This window comes from Mustela nivalis, assembly GCF_964662115.1.
Source record: "Mustela nivalis genome assembly, chromosome: 4".
Lineage (NCBI taxonomy): Eukaryota > Metazoa > Chordata > Mammalia > Carnivora > Mustelidae > Mustela > Mustela nivalis.
In genome coordinates this window covers 133,681,077-133,694,463 of record NC_139023.1, presented here as the reverse complement: position 1 = coordinate 133,694,463, position 13,387 = coordinate 133,681,077, and positions in this window count along the sequence as shown.

The window sequence follows — 13,387 nt, the reverse complement described above, 5'->3', positions numbered from 1 at the left end:
CATTCAATCTCTTCTAAGTCCTAAGAGCAGTCCAAAAGTTGTTTCTCAAAAGAAGAGTAATTATCTGTGAAGGATGTTAGGGCTTGGCTCCAAAATCCCAAGGGCCTTGACTGCAATTCACTTACAGGGGCTCCCAAAAGCATCCCTCTCTGTCATGGACACTTCAAGCACCATTGGATCTATTGGATCCTATGGCTAAGGCGGCAAAGCAGCTTGTACAGTAGCCTGGATCTGCTGCAGACCCTTCTCTTGTTCTGCACTTCACTCAAAACTAGTACCTTTTTGGATCACTAGATAAATGAACCACAGTAACGACCTAAAGGAGCACTATGTTGCTTCCAAAGCCCAAAGAAGATGCTAAGCATTGTATCTTTTCTTGTTGTAGAAGGGGCCAGAAATAACAACTGACTCTCGAACTTAAAAGGGTTATCTCAGGATGCCTCACACCACTGGATTCCTAGAAATTTCTGAGATAGGGGATCCCTGCTTTTTTGTGGGATTTATTTCCCACACTTTGACATGCAAATATTTTACCAATAAGTCTAGAGTAGTTGCTACTTCTTACTCACTAGGTCCAAGCAGCATGATGTCATTAGTGTAATAAAACAGTATAATATCTTGTAGAAGGGAAAGGCAATCAAGATCCTTGTGAACTAAATTATAACATAGGGCTAAAGAGTTGATATACCCCTAATAAGGAAAGTGAAGGTGTAGTATTGCCCTTGACAGCTAAAAGCAAACTGCTTCTGGTGGCCCTCATGGACAGGAATGGAGAAAAAACACTTACCAGATCAATAGCTATATTTCCAGTACCAGGAGATGTGTTAATTTGTTTAAGCAATGGAACTACATTTGGTACAGCAGCTACAAATAGAGTCACCACCTGATTAAGCTTATGAAAATCCATGGTCATTCTCCAAAATTCATTTGTCTTCAGCACAAGCCCACCCAATATGTGAGTAGAATAGGAATGTGATAGAAATCACAACTCCTGCATCTTTCAAGTCCCTGATTATAGCACTAATCTCCATAATCCCTCCAGAAATGTAGGGTTGCTTTTGATTTACTCTTTTCCTTGATAGAGACAGTACTAATGGATTTCATTTGCTCTTTCCCACCAGAATAGCCTTTCCTCCACAAGTCAGAGAACCAATGTGGGGATTGTGTCACTTAAGTCTGTCTATTCCAATGATGCATTGTGGGAACAGGAGAAATAGCCACAGGATGAGTTTGGGAACCCACTGGACCCACTCTGAGATGGACAGAAGCTTAAATTACATTTGTCATCTGAGCTCCATAAGCCCCTACTAGTAGACCACAGTGATGTTTTGGAATCAAATCAGAATTAGGATCTAGTAGTTCCTGAATTGTCTGATTATATCCTTTTCCTCAGAATATAGTTACCCTGAAAAAAAGCTTTAGGTCCCTTTGGGAAAGGCTGGAGAAAGATTAACAGCATGGCCGTGTTCCAGGATCCTTCCTCAAAGGGACTTGGTCTTCTATTCATTCAAGGGGTTTGAGGTCTGGCTCAAGTCTGGGAATTTATTGAGGAATCATTTCATGTTTTTATGAGTCAGTTTATACCTTTGTTCACTTAAACTAGAAATGTTCTGCATATATATATCAGGTAAGAATTTAGTAGGCTTCCTATCTATTTCACTTCTAGGAGCACCATGATCAGCTAGCCAACACCATAGATCTGTGTGAATCAGACTACTCAGATTGCTTTCATTCTGCTATCCATTACACTAACCACAATCTCCTTGCTTTTGGTGATTAAGTGCTGCAACTTAACCTCTACCACATAGGGATCCAATTACTGCCATGAATTTAGCTTTCCCAATCTGGTGACCTCAGTTCCCACCATGAGGTCTGTCCTACAGAGAAGAGTGGTCACGGAGCTCTTCAAGGATGCGGGGGCTCCCCTCACAAATTTATGTCTCAGAGTAGTGGTGAAAGGTATGACTTCTGAATCCTCCCAGAGTGGGTGAGTGGGTCTGAAGTGACAAATCCATTCTAATATTCTAATCTCCCTAAGCCTTTGAACACTCTACATTAAACAAAGGCAGGCGGGGCCTTTAACTCACTCACTCATTGACTATGGTCTAACATTTGGTCCATGTTTCAGCAACAAACCGTTTGACCCCTTTGAACTCCATGAACTGCAATAGTAAATTCATAATGTCTGCTTAGTAAGCCCCTGTCAAAAAATTCAGCCTGATCCAACTTAACATTTCTTCTACCATTATCCCAAACCCTTACTATCCATTCCCACCAATGTTCCCCAGATTTTTCTCTGTAGAAATAAAAAGCTCAAGCAATTATTTTACAGTGTAGCCCATGTCCATGTAAGTCACACTTTGTACCTCACCTTTAAGGACCTTGAGTCTAGTTATGGGTGTAGAAGCAAAGACAGCTGGTAGAGGTAGGTGCTGAGGAGAATCAGCATTGTGTTGCAGGGCAACTACCTTAGGAAAAGCCACTACAGTTTCTTCAGGTGATGCAGAATTAATCTCCTCTGTCAAGAGTGGTGAGGATCTTCAACTAGCAAAGAAGACTCATCCGATTTTAGGGGTTCATTGTCCCCACTTTCATCAGTCTTCCCACATGTACCCATTCCAACTTTCAGGATCCCATTCTTTTTCCATCAGTGTTCTTACTTTACAACTAAACACACTGCAAACCTGGGAGTTCAACTTGTTTTAAAGTTCAGCCAGTTGCAGGATGAGATTCTGGGTTTGACTAACCGATCAATCTTAACCTGTAGCTATAGGACATAAGGGTCTCCTTTGAGGAATACATGGGAACTTTCCTGTCACTTATGCCCCTGAGCTGGGAATTTGCATCTCTGAGCTCACCCTCTTCTTTCACCATTTTGTCCAGAGACATTAGGAGCAATCAGCCAACCTCATATTTATTTGTTTGATAAAAATATCCAACAATATTATACCCATAGTCCCCCAGATACTTGCTTCTTACAAGTGATTGATTACTGTATCAGAAGGTAATATTTTGCACATCTCTATTCCCAGATCATGCCACAGAGTATTAGCGATCTCTTTACTACTATAAACAGAGTCACTGGCATCTTTAAATCTAATTACATGATAGAGCCAATCCCAGAAACCCCAGAACCAATTCATAAAACTCTTCCTTAAAGTTCTATTCCTCTAGGACCATTCTTGATACCAAAAACTGATATTATTCAGCATTCTTTACAGAAACAACTAATTATACATATTATATATACTAGCTATATCTCAGAAAGGGAGAGAAAGAGATATATTTTAAGGGACTGGCTCACAGTGGAATCTAGCACAAGTCCTAAGACCTGTACAGTGAGACAGCAAGCACAAGACCAAGGAAAGTCAGTGATATAGTTCCAGTCTGAAGGCTGGAAGCCTTCATAAGCAGGAGGAGTTGATGTTTCAATCTGAGCCTAAAGGCTGTAAAAAGCTGATATCCCAATTCAGGGGCAGTCAGGCAGAAGGAATTCTCTCACTTAGAGAAAGGTTAGCCTTTTTGTCCTACTCGGGTCTTCCACTGATAAGATGTGGTCAACCCACATGCAGGAAGATAATTCACTTTATTTTGTGAACTTAAATGTTAATATTCAAAGAAACTCTCAGAGATGTACTCATAATAATGTATGACCATATATCTGGGTACCTCATGGTCTAATCAAGTTGACAATAAAGTTTACAAGCACAAACAGGTTTTAATGATAAAAAAATTATCAAACATCTCTCTCATATACACGCTACAAACATACAGGTATACCTCATTTTATTGAATTCATTTTATTGCACTTCACAAACATTGCACCTTTTTTTTTCTTTACAAATTTAAGGTTTGTAGCCACCCTGCATCAAGCAGATCTATCAATGCCATTTTCCCAATAATACATGCTCATTGCATGCATCTGTGTCACACTTTCGTAATTTTCACAATATTTTGAACTGTTTCATTATTGCTATATTTGTTAAAGTGATCAATGATCTTTGATATTATTGCCATCGTTTTGGGTTTTCACAAATTCTGACCATATAAGATGGCAAACTTAATAAATGTGAGTATGTTCTGACTGATCCACTGACCAGACTTCCCCATCTCTCTCATTCTCCTTGAGCCCCCCTATTCCATGAGACACAGCAATGCTCATATTAGGTCAATTAATAATCCTACAGTGGTTCCTATGTATTCAATTAAAAAGAAAAGTCATGTGTCTCTCACTTTAACTCAAAAGCTAAAAATGATTCAGCTCAGGGAGGAAGGCATGTCAAAAACCAAGATAGGCTGAAATCTAGGCCTCTTACGCCCATTAGCCAAGTTGTGAATGCAAAGAAAAAAATTCTTGAAGGAAATTAAAACTTCAACTCCAATGAACACACAAATGATAAGAAAGTGAAACAGCTTTATTGCTGATATGGAGAAAGTTTCAGTGGTCTGGATAGAAGATCAAAGCAAAGCAACAACTACATTCCCTTAAGCCACAGCCTGATCCAGAGCAAGTCCCAAACTCTCTTCAGTTCTGTGAAGGCTGAGCTAGGTGAGGAAGCTTCAGAAACAAGTTGGTAGCAGAGGCTGGTTCATGAGCTTTAGGTAAAAAAGTTAACATCCAATTTCATGGTAGAGCAGCAAGTGCTGATGTGGAAGCTGTAGCAAGTTTTCCAGAAGATCTAACTCAGAGAATTAATGAAGGTGGCTACACTAAATGTTTTCGATGCACACAAGCAGCCTTCTATTGAAAGAAAATGCCATCTTGCACCAGAAAGAAGTCACTGTCTTGATTCAAAGCTTCAAAGGACAGGTTGAGGGGTGCCTGAATGGTTCAGTGGTTAAGCATTTGCCTTCAGGTCAGGTAATGATCCCAGGATCCTGGGATCGAACCCCGCATAGTTCTCCCTGCTCAATGGTGAGTGTGCTTGTCCCTCTTCCTCTGCCTGCCATGCCCCCTGCTTGTGCTCTATTGTGTTCTCCCTCTCTCTCTCACTGTTAAATAAATAAATAAAATCTTAAAAAAAAAAAAAAAAGGTCAGGTCTATGCATCTTAGAAGATAATGCAGCTGGTGACTTTAAACTGCAGATGATAGTGATTTTCCAGTCTAAAAATCCTAGGGCTTTTAAGAATTATGAAGAATCTATCCCACCTGTGCTCTATAAATGGAACAGTGAAGACTGGATGACAGCATATCTGTTTACAACATATTTACTAAATATTTTAAGGCCACTGTTGAAAACTACTGTTCAGAAAAAAAGACTCTTTTCAAAATATAACTGCTCATTGACAATGTACCTGGTCACTCAAGAGTTCTGATAGAGATGGACAATGAGATTAAAGTTGTTTTCATGCCTGCTAACAAAACATCCATTCTGCAGTCCATAAATCAAGGAGTCATTTCAACTTTCAAGTCTTATTATTTAAGAAATACATTTTGTAAGGCTATAGCTGCCACAGATAGTAATTCCTCTGATGGACCTGGGTAAAGTCCACTGACAACCTTCTGGAAAGAATTCACCATTCCAAATGTTGTTTGTAATATTTGTGATTCATGAAAGAGGTAAAAATAACATTAACAGGAGTTTAGAAGAAGTTTATTCCAATCCTCATGGATGACTTTGAGGGGTTCAAGAATTCAGTGGAGGAAGTAACTACAGATGTGGTGGAAATCATAAGAGAACTAGAATTAGATGTGGAACATGAACATGTGACTGACTTGCTACCATCTCACAATCAAACTTGAAATGATGGGGGTTTGCCTGTTATGGATGAGCAACAAAAAGTGATTTCTTGAGATGGAATCTACTCCTGGCGAAGATTGTTGAAATGACATAAAAGGATTCAGGATATTATATAAGCTTAGTTGATAAAGTAGCAGCAGGGTTTGAGAAGATTGACTCCAATTTGGAAAGAAGTTCTACTGTGGGCAAGATGCTATCAAACAGCATCACAGGCTACAGAGAAAGGAAGAGCCAACTGATGCCAAAAAAACTTCATTATTGTCTTATTTGAAGAAGTTGCCACAGCCACCCTAACCTTCAGCCACCACCACCCTGATGAGTCAGCAGCCATCAACATCAAGGCAAAACCTTCTACCAGCAAAGAGATTACAACTCCTGGAGAGCTCGGATGATGTTAGTAATTTTTTAGCAGTAAAGTATTTGCTAGTTAAGATATGAACACTTTTGTTAGACAGAATGCTATTGCACACCTAATAGACTATAGTATAGTATAAAAATGACTTTTATATACATTGGAAAGCAAAAATGTATTTGACTTGCTTTATTGTGATACTTACTTTATGGTGGTGATCTGGAACCAAATCTGCGGTATTGTCAAAGTATGCCTGTGCTCAAAATGATTCATATTCTGCATATTAATTAGGAGATACTGTTTAAAGTCAATGCCTGGTCTTTTATATAGTATTAATATTTCTTTCAGAGTATGCCACAGACATTATGTGACAAATATTGTGAAATGTTTGTGATTTATCTCCAAGTATGATACTAAGTCTGAGAATGATTTCACAAAATTTTCAGCTAAAAATATCTTATACATCTTTTAAATGTGTGAACTAAAACTTTAAATCTATTTTAGCCTATTCTTTATTTTGGTGATGATTTATTTATTTTTATTTTTTTTCCTTTTTATAGAAATAATATCAGAGATTTTGCTGCATAATTTTGAAAATTATATAAAACTCTATAAATTTCTTCTACTATATGAAAAAAATTTACAACAGACAACACACTAGAGGCCAGGGTCAAAAGTCCCATGATCTAATGAAGTCTGATTTTAAAATATTCATGAACATGTCTCCTACTTAGTTTTGCTCTATTCTTACAAATCATCATAATTGTAATTTCACTTGTCCCAATAGCAAAAGACTCACATTCTATAATGAAACTGTAGTTTTCTTTGTACTTACTGATTATAAAATATTTTAATTGCAGCAATTGTACTATTATTTTGTTATTAATTTAGTACTTCAGCAAAGTATATATATATATATATATATATATATATATATATATGTTTTTTAAAGATTTTATTTATTTATTTGACAGAGCGAGATCACAGTAGGCAGAGAGGCAGGCAGGGAGAGAGAAAGAGGGAAGCAGGCTCCCTGCTGAGCAGAGAGCCCGATGTGGGACTCGATCCCAGGATCTTGAGATCATGACCTGAGCCGAAGGCAGCGGCTTAACCCACTGAGCCACCCAGATGCCCCCAGCAAAGTATATTTTAATTGTTGATCCATTGTGAATTCAGGATATACTCGGTACTATGGTCTCAACAACATAAACAATAGGATTACTAATAAGCCAAGAATAATACATAAATGATATGAATATGTTACTTAAACTAATTCAGAGCTTGTAGCGCATATACAATCCTTGAAAACAAAATGACTACTCAGAACATAAAGGAAAATCATTACTATTATTTTATTTCAAATTTATGAAATTTATGTGATCAAATATTTCATGTTCTTGTCCTAAATTGCCTAAAGTCCTCTGAATCACTCATAGATCATCAGGGACCACCAGGGACCACCAGTGTTCCATGGACTGTGCTTTGAAAAACACTTCCCTAGGAGTTCATTGCAGATACCTTAGAGAATGCGCCAAAGGCAAAAGGAAGGAGAGGGGCTGACAGAACAGGAAGACATCTCATTTCAAAAAGAGGATTCAGCATTGATCTAATATCCATATTGGGTTGACAAGAAATTTTTTTTATTACTAGAAATATTTCTAGTGATTAAAAAAAGCTTAAAAAGTATAATGACTAAGTTCGTCAAGAAGGAGAAATACAAAACAATTGAAGACACATTACTTGAATAATACCGTATTATTAGCTACATACATAGTTACAATAACGACTTAAGGTCTCCTAACTCAAGAGAGTGTCCTCTTCACTGTGTCTTGTTCCCTTCTTCAGACAGGAAAAAGGAAAAAGGGGTAGGATCCTTTGAGAGCAAAAAGCTCTTAAAACTGTAGAAAGAGGATCTAAGGATCTGACTCAAGTGAATAACATACAGCATATCAAATAGTACTTCTGACATGAGCAAAATAAAGGGAACAGAAACACATGAGACAGATTTTATGTTATTTCTTGTTCTCAGAAAAGAAAATTAAGACAATTACTCCTGTTATACTGTTTCAGAATTTAAGAGATCAGCTATTATTTAAGATATTTAAGAGATCAGCTAATGTATTAGCAGATTTTGATGTATCGAACTGATTGTTCAGTAAACCTAACGGACCCATCATCTCTTCCATCCATCTGATTTTTTTTTTCTTGCTCTGCTTTAAGCTATTTCTGTAGGAGACTTAGAATTCACTTGTCAGAGTTCCATTCTCTGAACATACTGTTTCCCAGCCAGAACGACGCTAAAAACAAGCATCAACTGCTGACCTTTTAAATTCATCACTCTTTGTAACTCCAATCACAGAAAAATACTTAGGAAAATGTGGCTCTTTCATCTCTGTGTGGTAGTGGATACACAGCTCTTCCTACAGAAGCTGGCAACCTCCAGTTCCTTTTCTCGCTTGGGAGAAATGCTTTGAAAAAGCCATTTCCAGCCAAAGTTCTCAGCCTTCTATTTCCTTCTTTATTTAAAATGAGGAAATGATTTGTAGAAAGGGGAAAAAAAACAATAAAAGGATTCATTTATTGTCTCCTTAGCTGGTCTGAATTATCTCCTGATCCACATCTTTGCTGACTTTGGGAACTCCTTTAGTCCATTCTCAGCATTTGACAGAGCCAGCTATTTTGTAAATGTTCATTCTCATAACCAACCTGGGAGTTTGTAAAACAAAATGCTAAACTTGCTTCAACATATGCCAAATGCTTAGGCTAAAATCACTATATAGAAAGGAGCTGAGAAACAGATAAAAATCAAAATTGTGTGTGTACATGTTTATAAACATGCATTCAAGACTTCAATGCTTCATTTATTCTTACATCAAATTACATTTTTAACTATAGTTCTTTGAGTTAACAATTGAAGTGTCTTTGCATTTCCCAACTTACCACAGATTAATAACATCTAAAATTTACTGAGCACTTTTCACGTGCCCAGTTGTGCTGGACATTCTATGCTGCACAGTCTAATTTATTCCTCACCTCAGCCAACAAGGTGGACACACCTGACAAATGCTAACTATGGACTTAAATAAATCAAGTAAGTTTCCTTAGGCTACATAGCTATCCTTAAAGTACCCAGAGCCTGGATTCAACTCTAGGTCTAACTAGACAACACATAACTATACAACACATACTATACTATACTCTGTCTCATAATAGGTAAGGATTCTGCAAGAATATTACTCATTAAATTGCCTTTTCTTCTTTATAAAGACTCCTGGGAGATATCACTGCTGGTCTTAGCATCAAGACTAATTGTGCTTCTTTTAAGTAAATGATTATTCTTATCCTTACATTACCTGCTGAAAAAAGCACAGCCAAACTCATGGCCCTCTTGAAGGGATGAAAAAGAAACCTTAAAGATTTTACTCAGTCACATCTTCCTGAAATCCTCATTTTGTTCCTATTCTCATTTTCTTTGAGTCCATTTTCTTCATTTGTATAATGTGTTTTCATTTTATCTTGTGTTATTTTCAGTTTCCGTAATAGCTATGTGAAAGCTTTTCTGGAACAGAAAGGTGATGAATATATAACCACATAGACAAAACTGGGATGATAAGAGTCTAGAAACATAAAAGACATTATTATAGAAAAGGTATCACCCTATGATGAAAAAATCATTTTAGATAACTGACACATGGATAATTGACCAGTGTCAACATGAGAATTTATTTTGAGAGACTAACATGTTATTGGTAAGATGCCTTTCTCAGATGGCAAAACCTCAATTTTTCACAAAAGAGCTTTGCCATCTCAACAGAAAATTGGACATTTTAACCTAGCTTTTTCTCCGAAACAGTCTGGAAAGCATAGAAGGGGAGATCAGTGGTGAGGATGAGGGAAAGCTGATAAGAGAAGGTATTGCTGCTGTATTTATTAGTTTTTCCTTCAGTGAGCACAATAGGTGAACCAGGGTTTTGTTTTTTTACCTCTCTAAAACTTTATATTGGAGTATATCTTAGCATATAAGTAAACACTTGCATTATTCTTCTCTTTAAAAAATAAAACAAAATAGCAGAAAACCCCAAAATGAAGCAGCTCTACTCTTCCTACTTCCTTTGGTAGTCCTCAGAAAACCAAAATGAAGCATCATTTCTCAAGTATAAAAATAGATTTATTTACCGGTCATTTCAACAATGACAGCACTTTGTAATTATTTGATATTTTGAAATCAGCAATATTATGACATTACACTATGTCAATATTGTTCTCATTACAATAAAAGACCAGTTAAACAAATTATCAATGGTCAGACCTTTTTTCTTTTAATATACTCTATAGAGAACACTATAATTAAAATAATTAAAGAATAATGTATCTCTGTGAACCAGTATAGAAAAAAGCTTCCAAATTTATCAAATTTTTCTCACTCTTCTCCTAATAGATATCCTTTATGATATATAGGTAAAATTTTAAAAAATTAGTATTTTACTTTTTTGACAATCACAGTATCCTCTCTGTAACTTTGATTTATAAAAAGTTGGCATTTTAACATATTGTTGAACAATTTATATATTGTGTTGTTCAGAATGTATCTCCTGAAAAGAACTCATTCTATTTATGCAAAATTAAAGAGTAAAAGAGTGACTTTTTTTTTTTTTTAATTAGAAATTTTCTATGGGCACCGGGTGGCTCAGTCACTTAAGCATTTGCCTTCTGCTTAGGTCATAATCCCAACATTGTGGGATCAAACCCTACGTCGGGTTCCTGGCTTGGCCAGAGTCTGCTTGTCCCTCCTCGTCTTATTCATACTCTCTCTCTCTCTCGCTCGCTCGCTCGCTGTCTCTCCCTCTCAAATAAATAAATAAAATATTTGAAAAAAATTTTTCTAAGAAAAAATTCATAATTTAATCCACTTAAGAGAATAATAAACGTTCTGAGATGAGATAATGGCCTTTAGTTCAGTACTTTCTTGGATGGCTTACATTTGAATTCCAAACCTTATTTTCACCTAATTAAAGTGTTCAACTGAGAACATTTTCAGTAATTGTAAAATAAAGAAAATGTGTCTGAGGATTCCCTGACCCTTTAATCATCCAAATTCTCCCAGATCCTTGGAATGAAGGTCAATGAATCGCCTCACACCTTCCCATCATTAACATTTTCTACCAAAACTGATCAATCCCAAGATTCTTATAAAAAGGAGCAAGCATAGAGAGCCCAGACTAAATCAGTCCATGGGAATACATACTGAATAGCCATCTAGAAGTTCAGCCTGCTAAAACAAATACACAAAACCCAACTGTTTTCTTTCATTTCTAAACTCATTTTTCTTTCTTAAAGATGGACTTATTTTCTTTATGGAGATTCTTTGGTTAGAAACTTCCCCTGACTACACCATTGATGGAATGCAAGCTGGTGCAGCCACTCTGGAAAACAGTATGGAGATTCCTCAAAAATCTGAAAATAGAGCTACCCTACAACCCAGCAATCACACTACTGGATGTTTAACTTAAAGATACAAATGTAGTGACCCGAAAGGGCACGTGCATCCGAATATTTATAGCAGCAACGTCCACAATAGCCAAATTATGGGAATAAACTAAATGGCCATCAACAGATGAATGGATAAAGAAGATGTGGGGTGTGTGTGTGTGTGTGTGATGGAATACTATGCAGCCATCAAAAAACCTGAAAGCTTGCCATTTGCAATAGCATGGATGGAACTAGAGGGTATTATGCTGAGCTAAATGAGTCAATCAGAGAAAGACAATTATATGATCTCTCTGATTTGAGGAATTTTGAAGACAGGGCAGGGGGATTTGGGAGGAAGGGAGGGAAAAATGAAACAAGATGGGAGGGCGACAAACCATAAGAGATTCTTAATCTCAAGAAACAAACAGGGTTGCTGGGAGGTAGGGAGGAGAAGAATAGGGTAGGTAGGTTATGGACATTGGGGAGAGTATGTGCTATGCTGAGTCCTATAAATTGTGTAAGAATGATGATTCACAAACCTGTACTCCTGGGGCAAATAATACATTGTATGTTAATAAAAATTTAAAAAACAACAAAAAAAGAAACTTCCCTAGAGAGGATTCAAGCCTGGGCTAAATATGGTCGGCTTGGGCCTGTGGAGGGACCACTCCACTGACCACTGCAACAAACACTACCTGTGGACCATCACAGCAGTTGTTTAATTAGGCACAGTACATATGCCGAGCAATTTCTAATGGGAAATGAAGATTCTACTCAAAATGGCTAGGGGCAGTAGACAAGCAAAATGTAATTATCTGAACTGAAATCCCGCTGACATCTCAAACAACAAATGCCAGGGGATCTCAAAGGATCAGATGCTTCCTCTGAAGTCAGTGCTCCAACCTCCAGCCTCCTCTACTCGCTGTCCCCCAAGGTGGAGAGAACACTCTACACTGAGTCATCAGCAGCGCTGAATCTGGCTGCCAATTCCTCTTTGCGCAGAGAAGGCCAGCTCTCTCCTAACAGAGTAACTGAGACAGTATCCAAATATTTAAGACCAAATGAATTTTGATTCCTCCCAAATTAAAAGGATTGTATAATATTTATAGAAGCTAGAATTCCGCTTTGCTACCCTTCCTATCCCAGATAAAACCAATTTTCCTTGCTTTTTAAGGTATACCATTAGAGATAGGATATCTCAGATTGGTCTTTCTTTGGCCCCCTATGAAGACATTCGTTTAATTTATGTCTTCTGTAAGTCGATATTTTAAGAAGGAACTCTTGGACCTTTAAGCCACAGACTCGGCTTTTTGTAGGCAGAAAGAAAGTGAACAGTTGAAAATGAGGATATGATCTGAACTGCGCCAATGCTTGGTCTGAGGATTTTCAGTATCTCTAGTGTGATTGGTGACCACAATCACTAAGATGGGTTCTTCACCCTAAAAAATATATATAAATATAAATAAATAAACAAACAAACAAACAAATGCTGGGAACTTCTCAAGATACTAAGAATTAGAAGTGGAAACCATTTCTCAGTTCAATCCTCTTTTCATAGTGAAGGCGTATTTCTTTTTTTTTTTTAATTTTTTATTTTTTATAAATATATATTTTTATCCCCAGGGGTACAGGTCTGTGAATCACCAGGCTTACGCACTCACCAAAGCACATACCCTCCCCAATGTCCATAATCCCACCCCCTTCTCCCAAACCCCCTCCCCCCAGCAACCCTCAGTTTGTTTTGTGAGATTAAGAGTCACTTATGGTTTGTCTCCCTCCCAATCCCATCTTGTTTCATTGATTCTTCTCCTACCCACTTAAGCC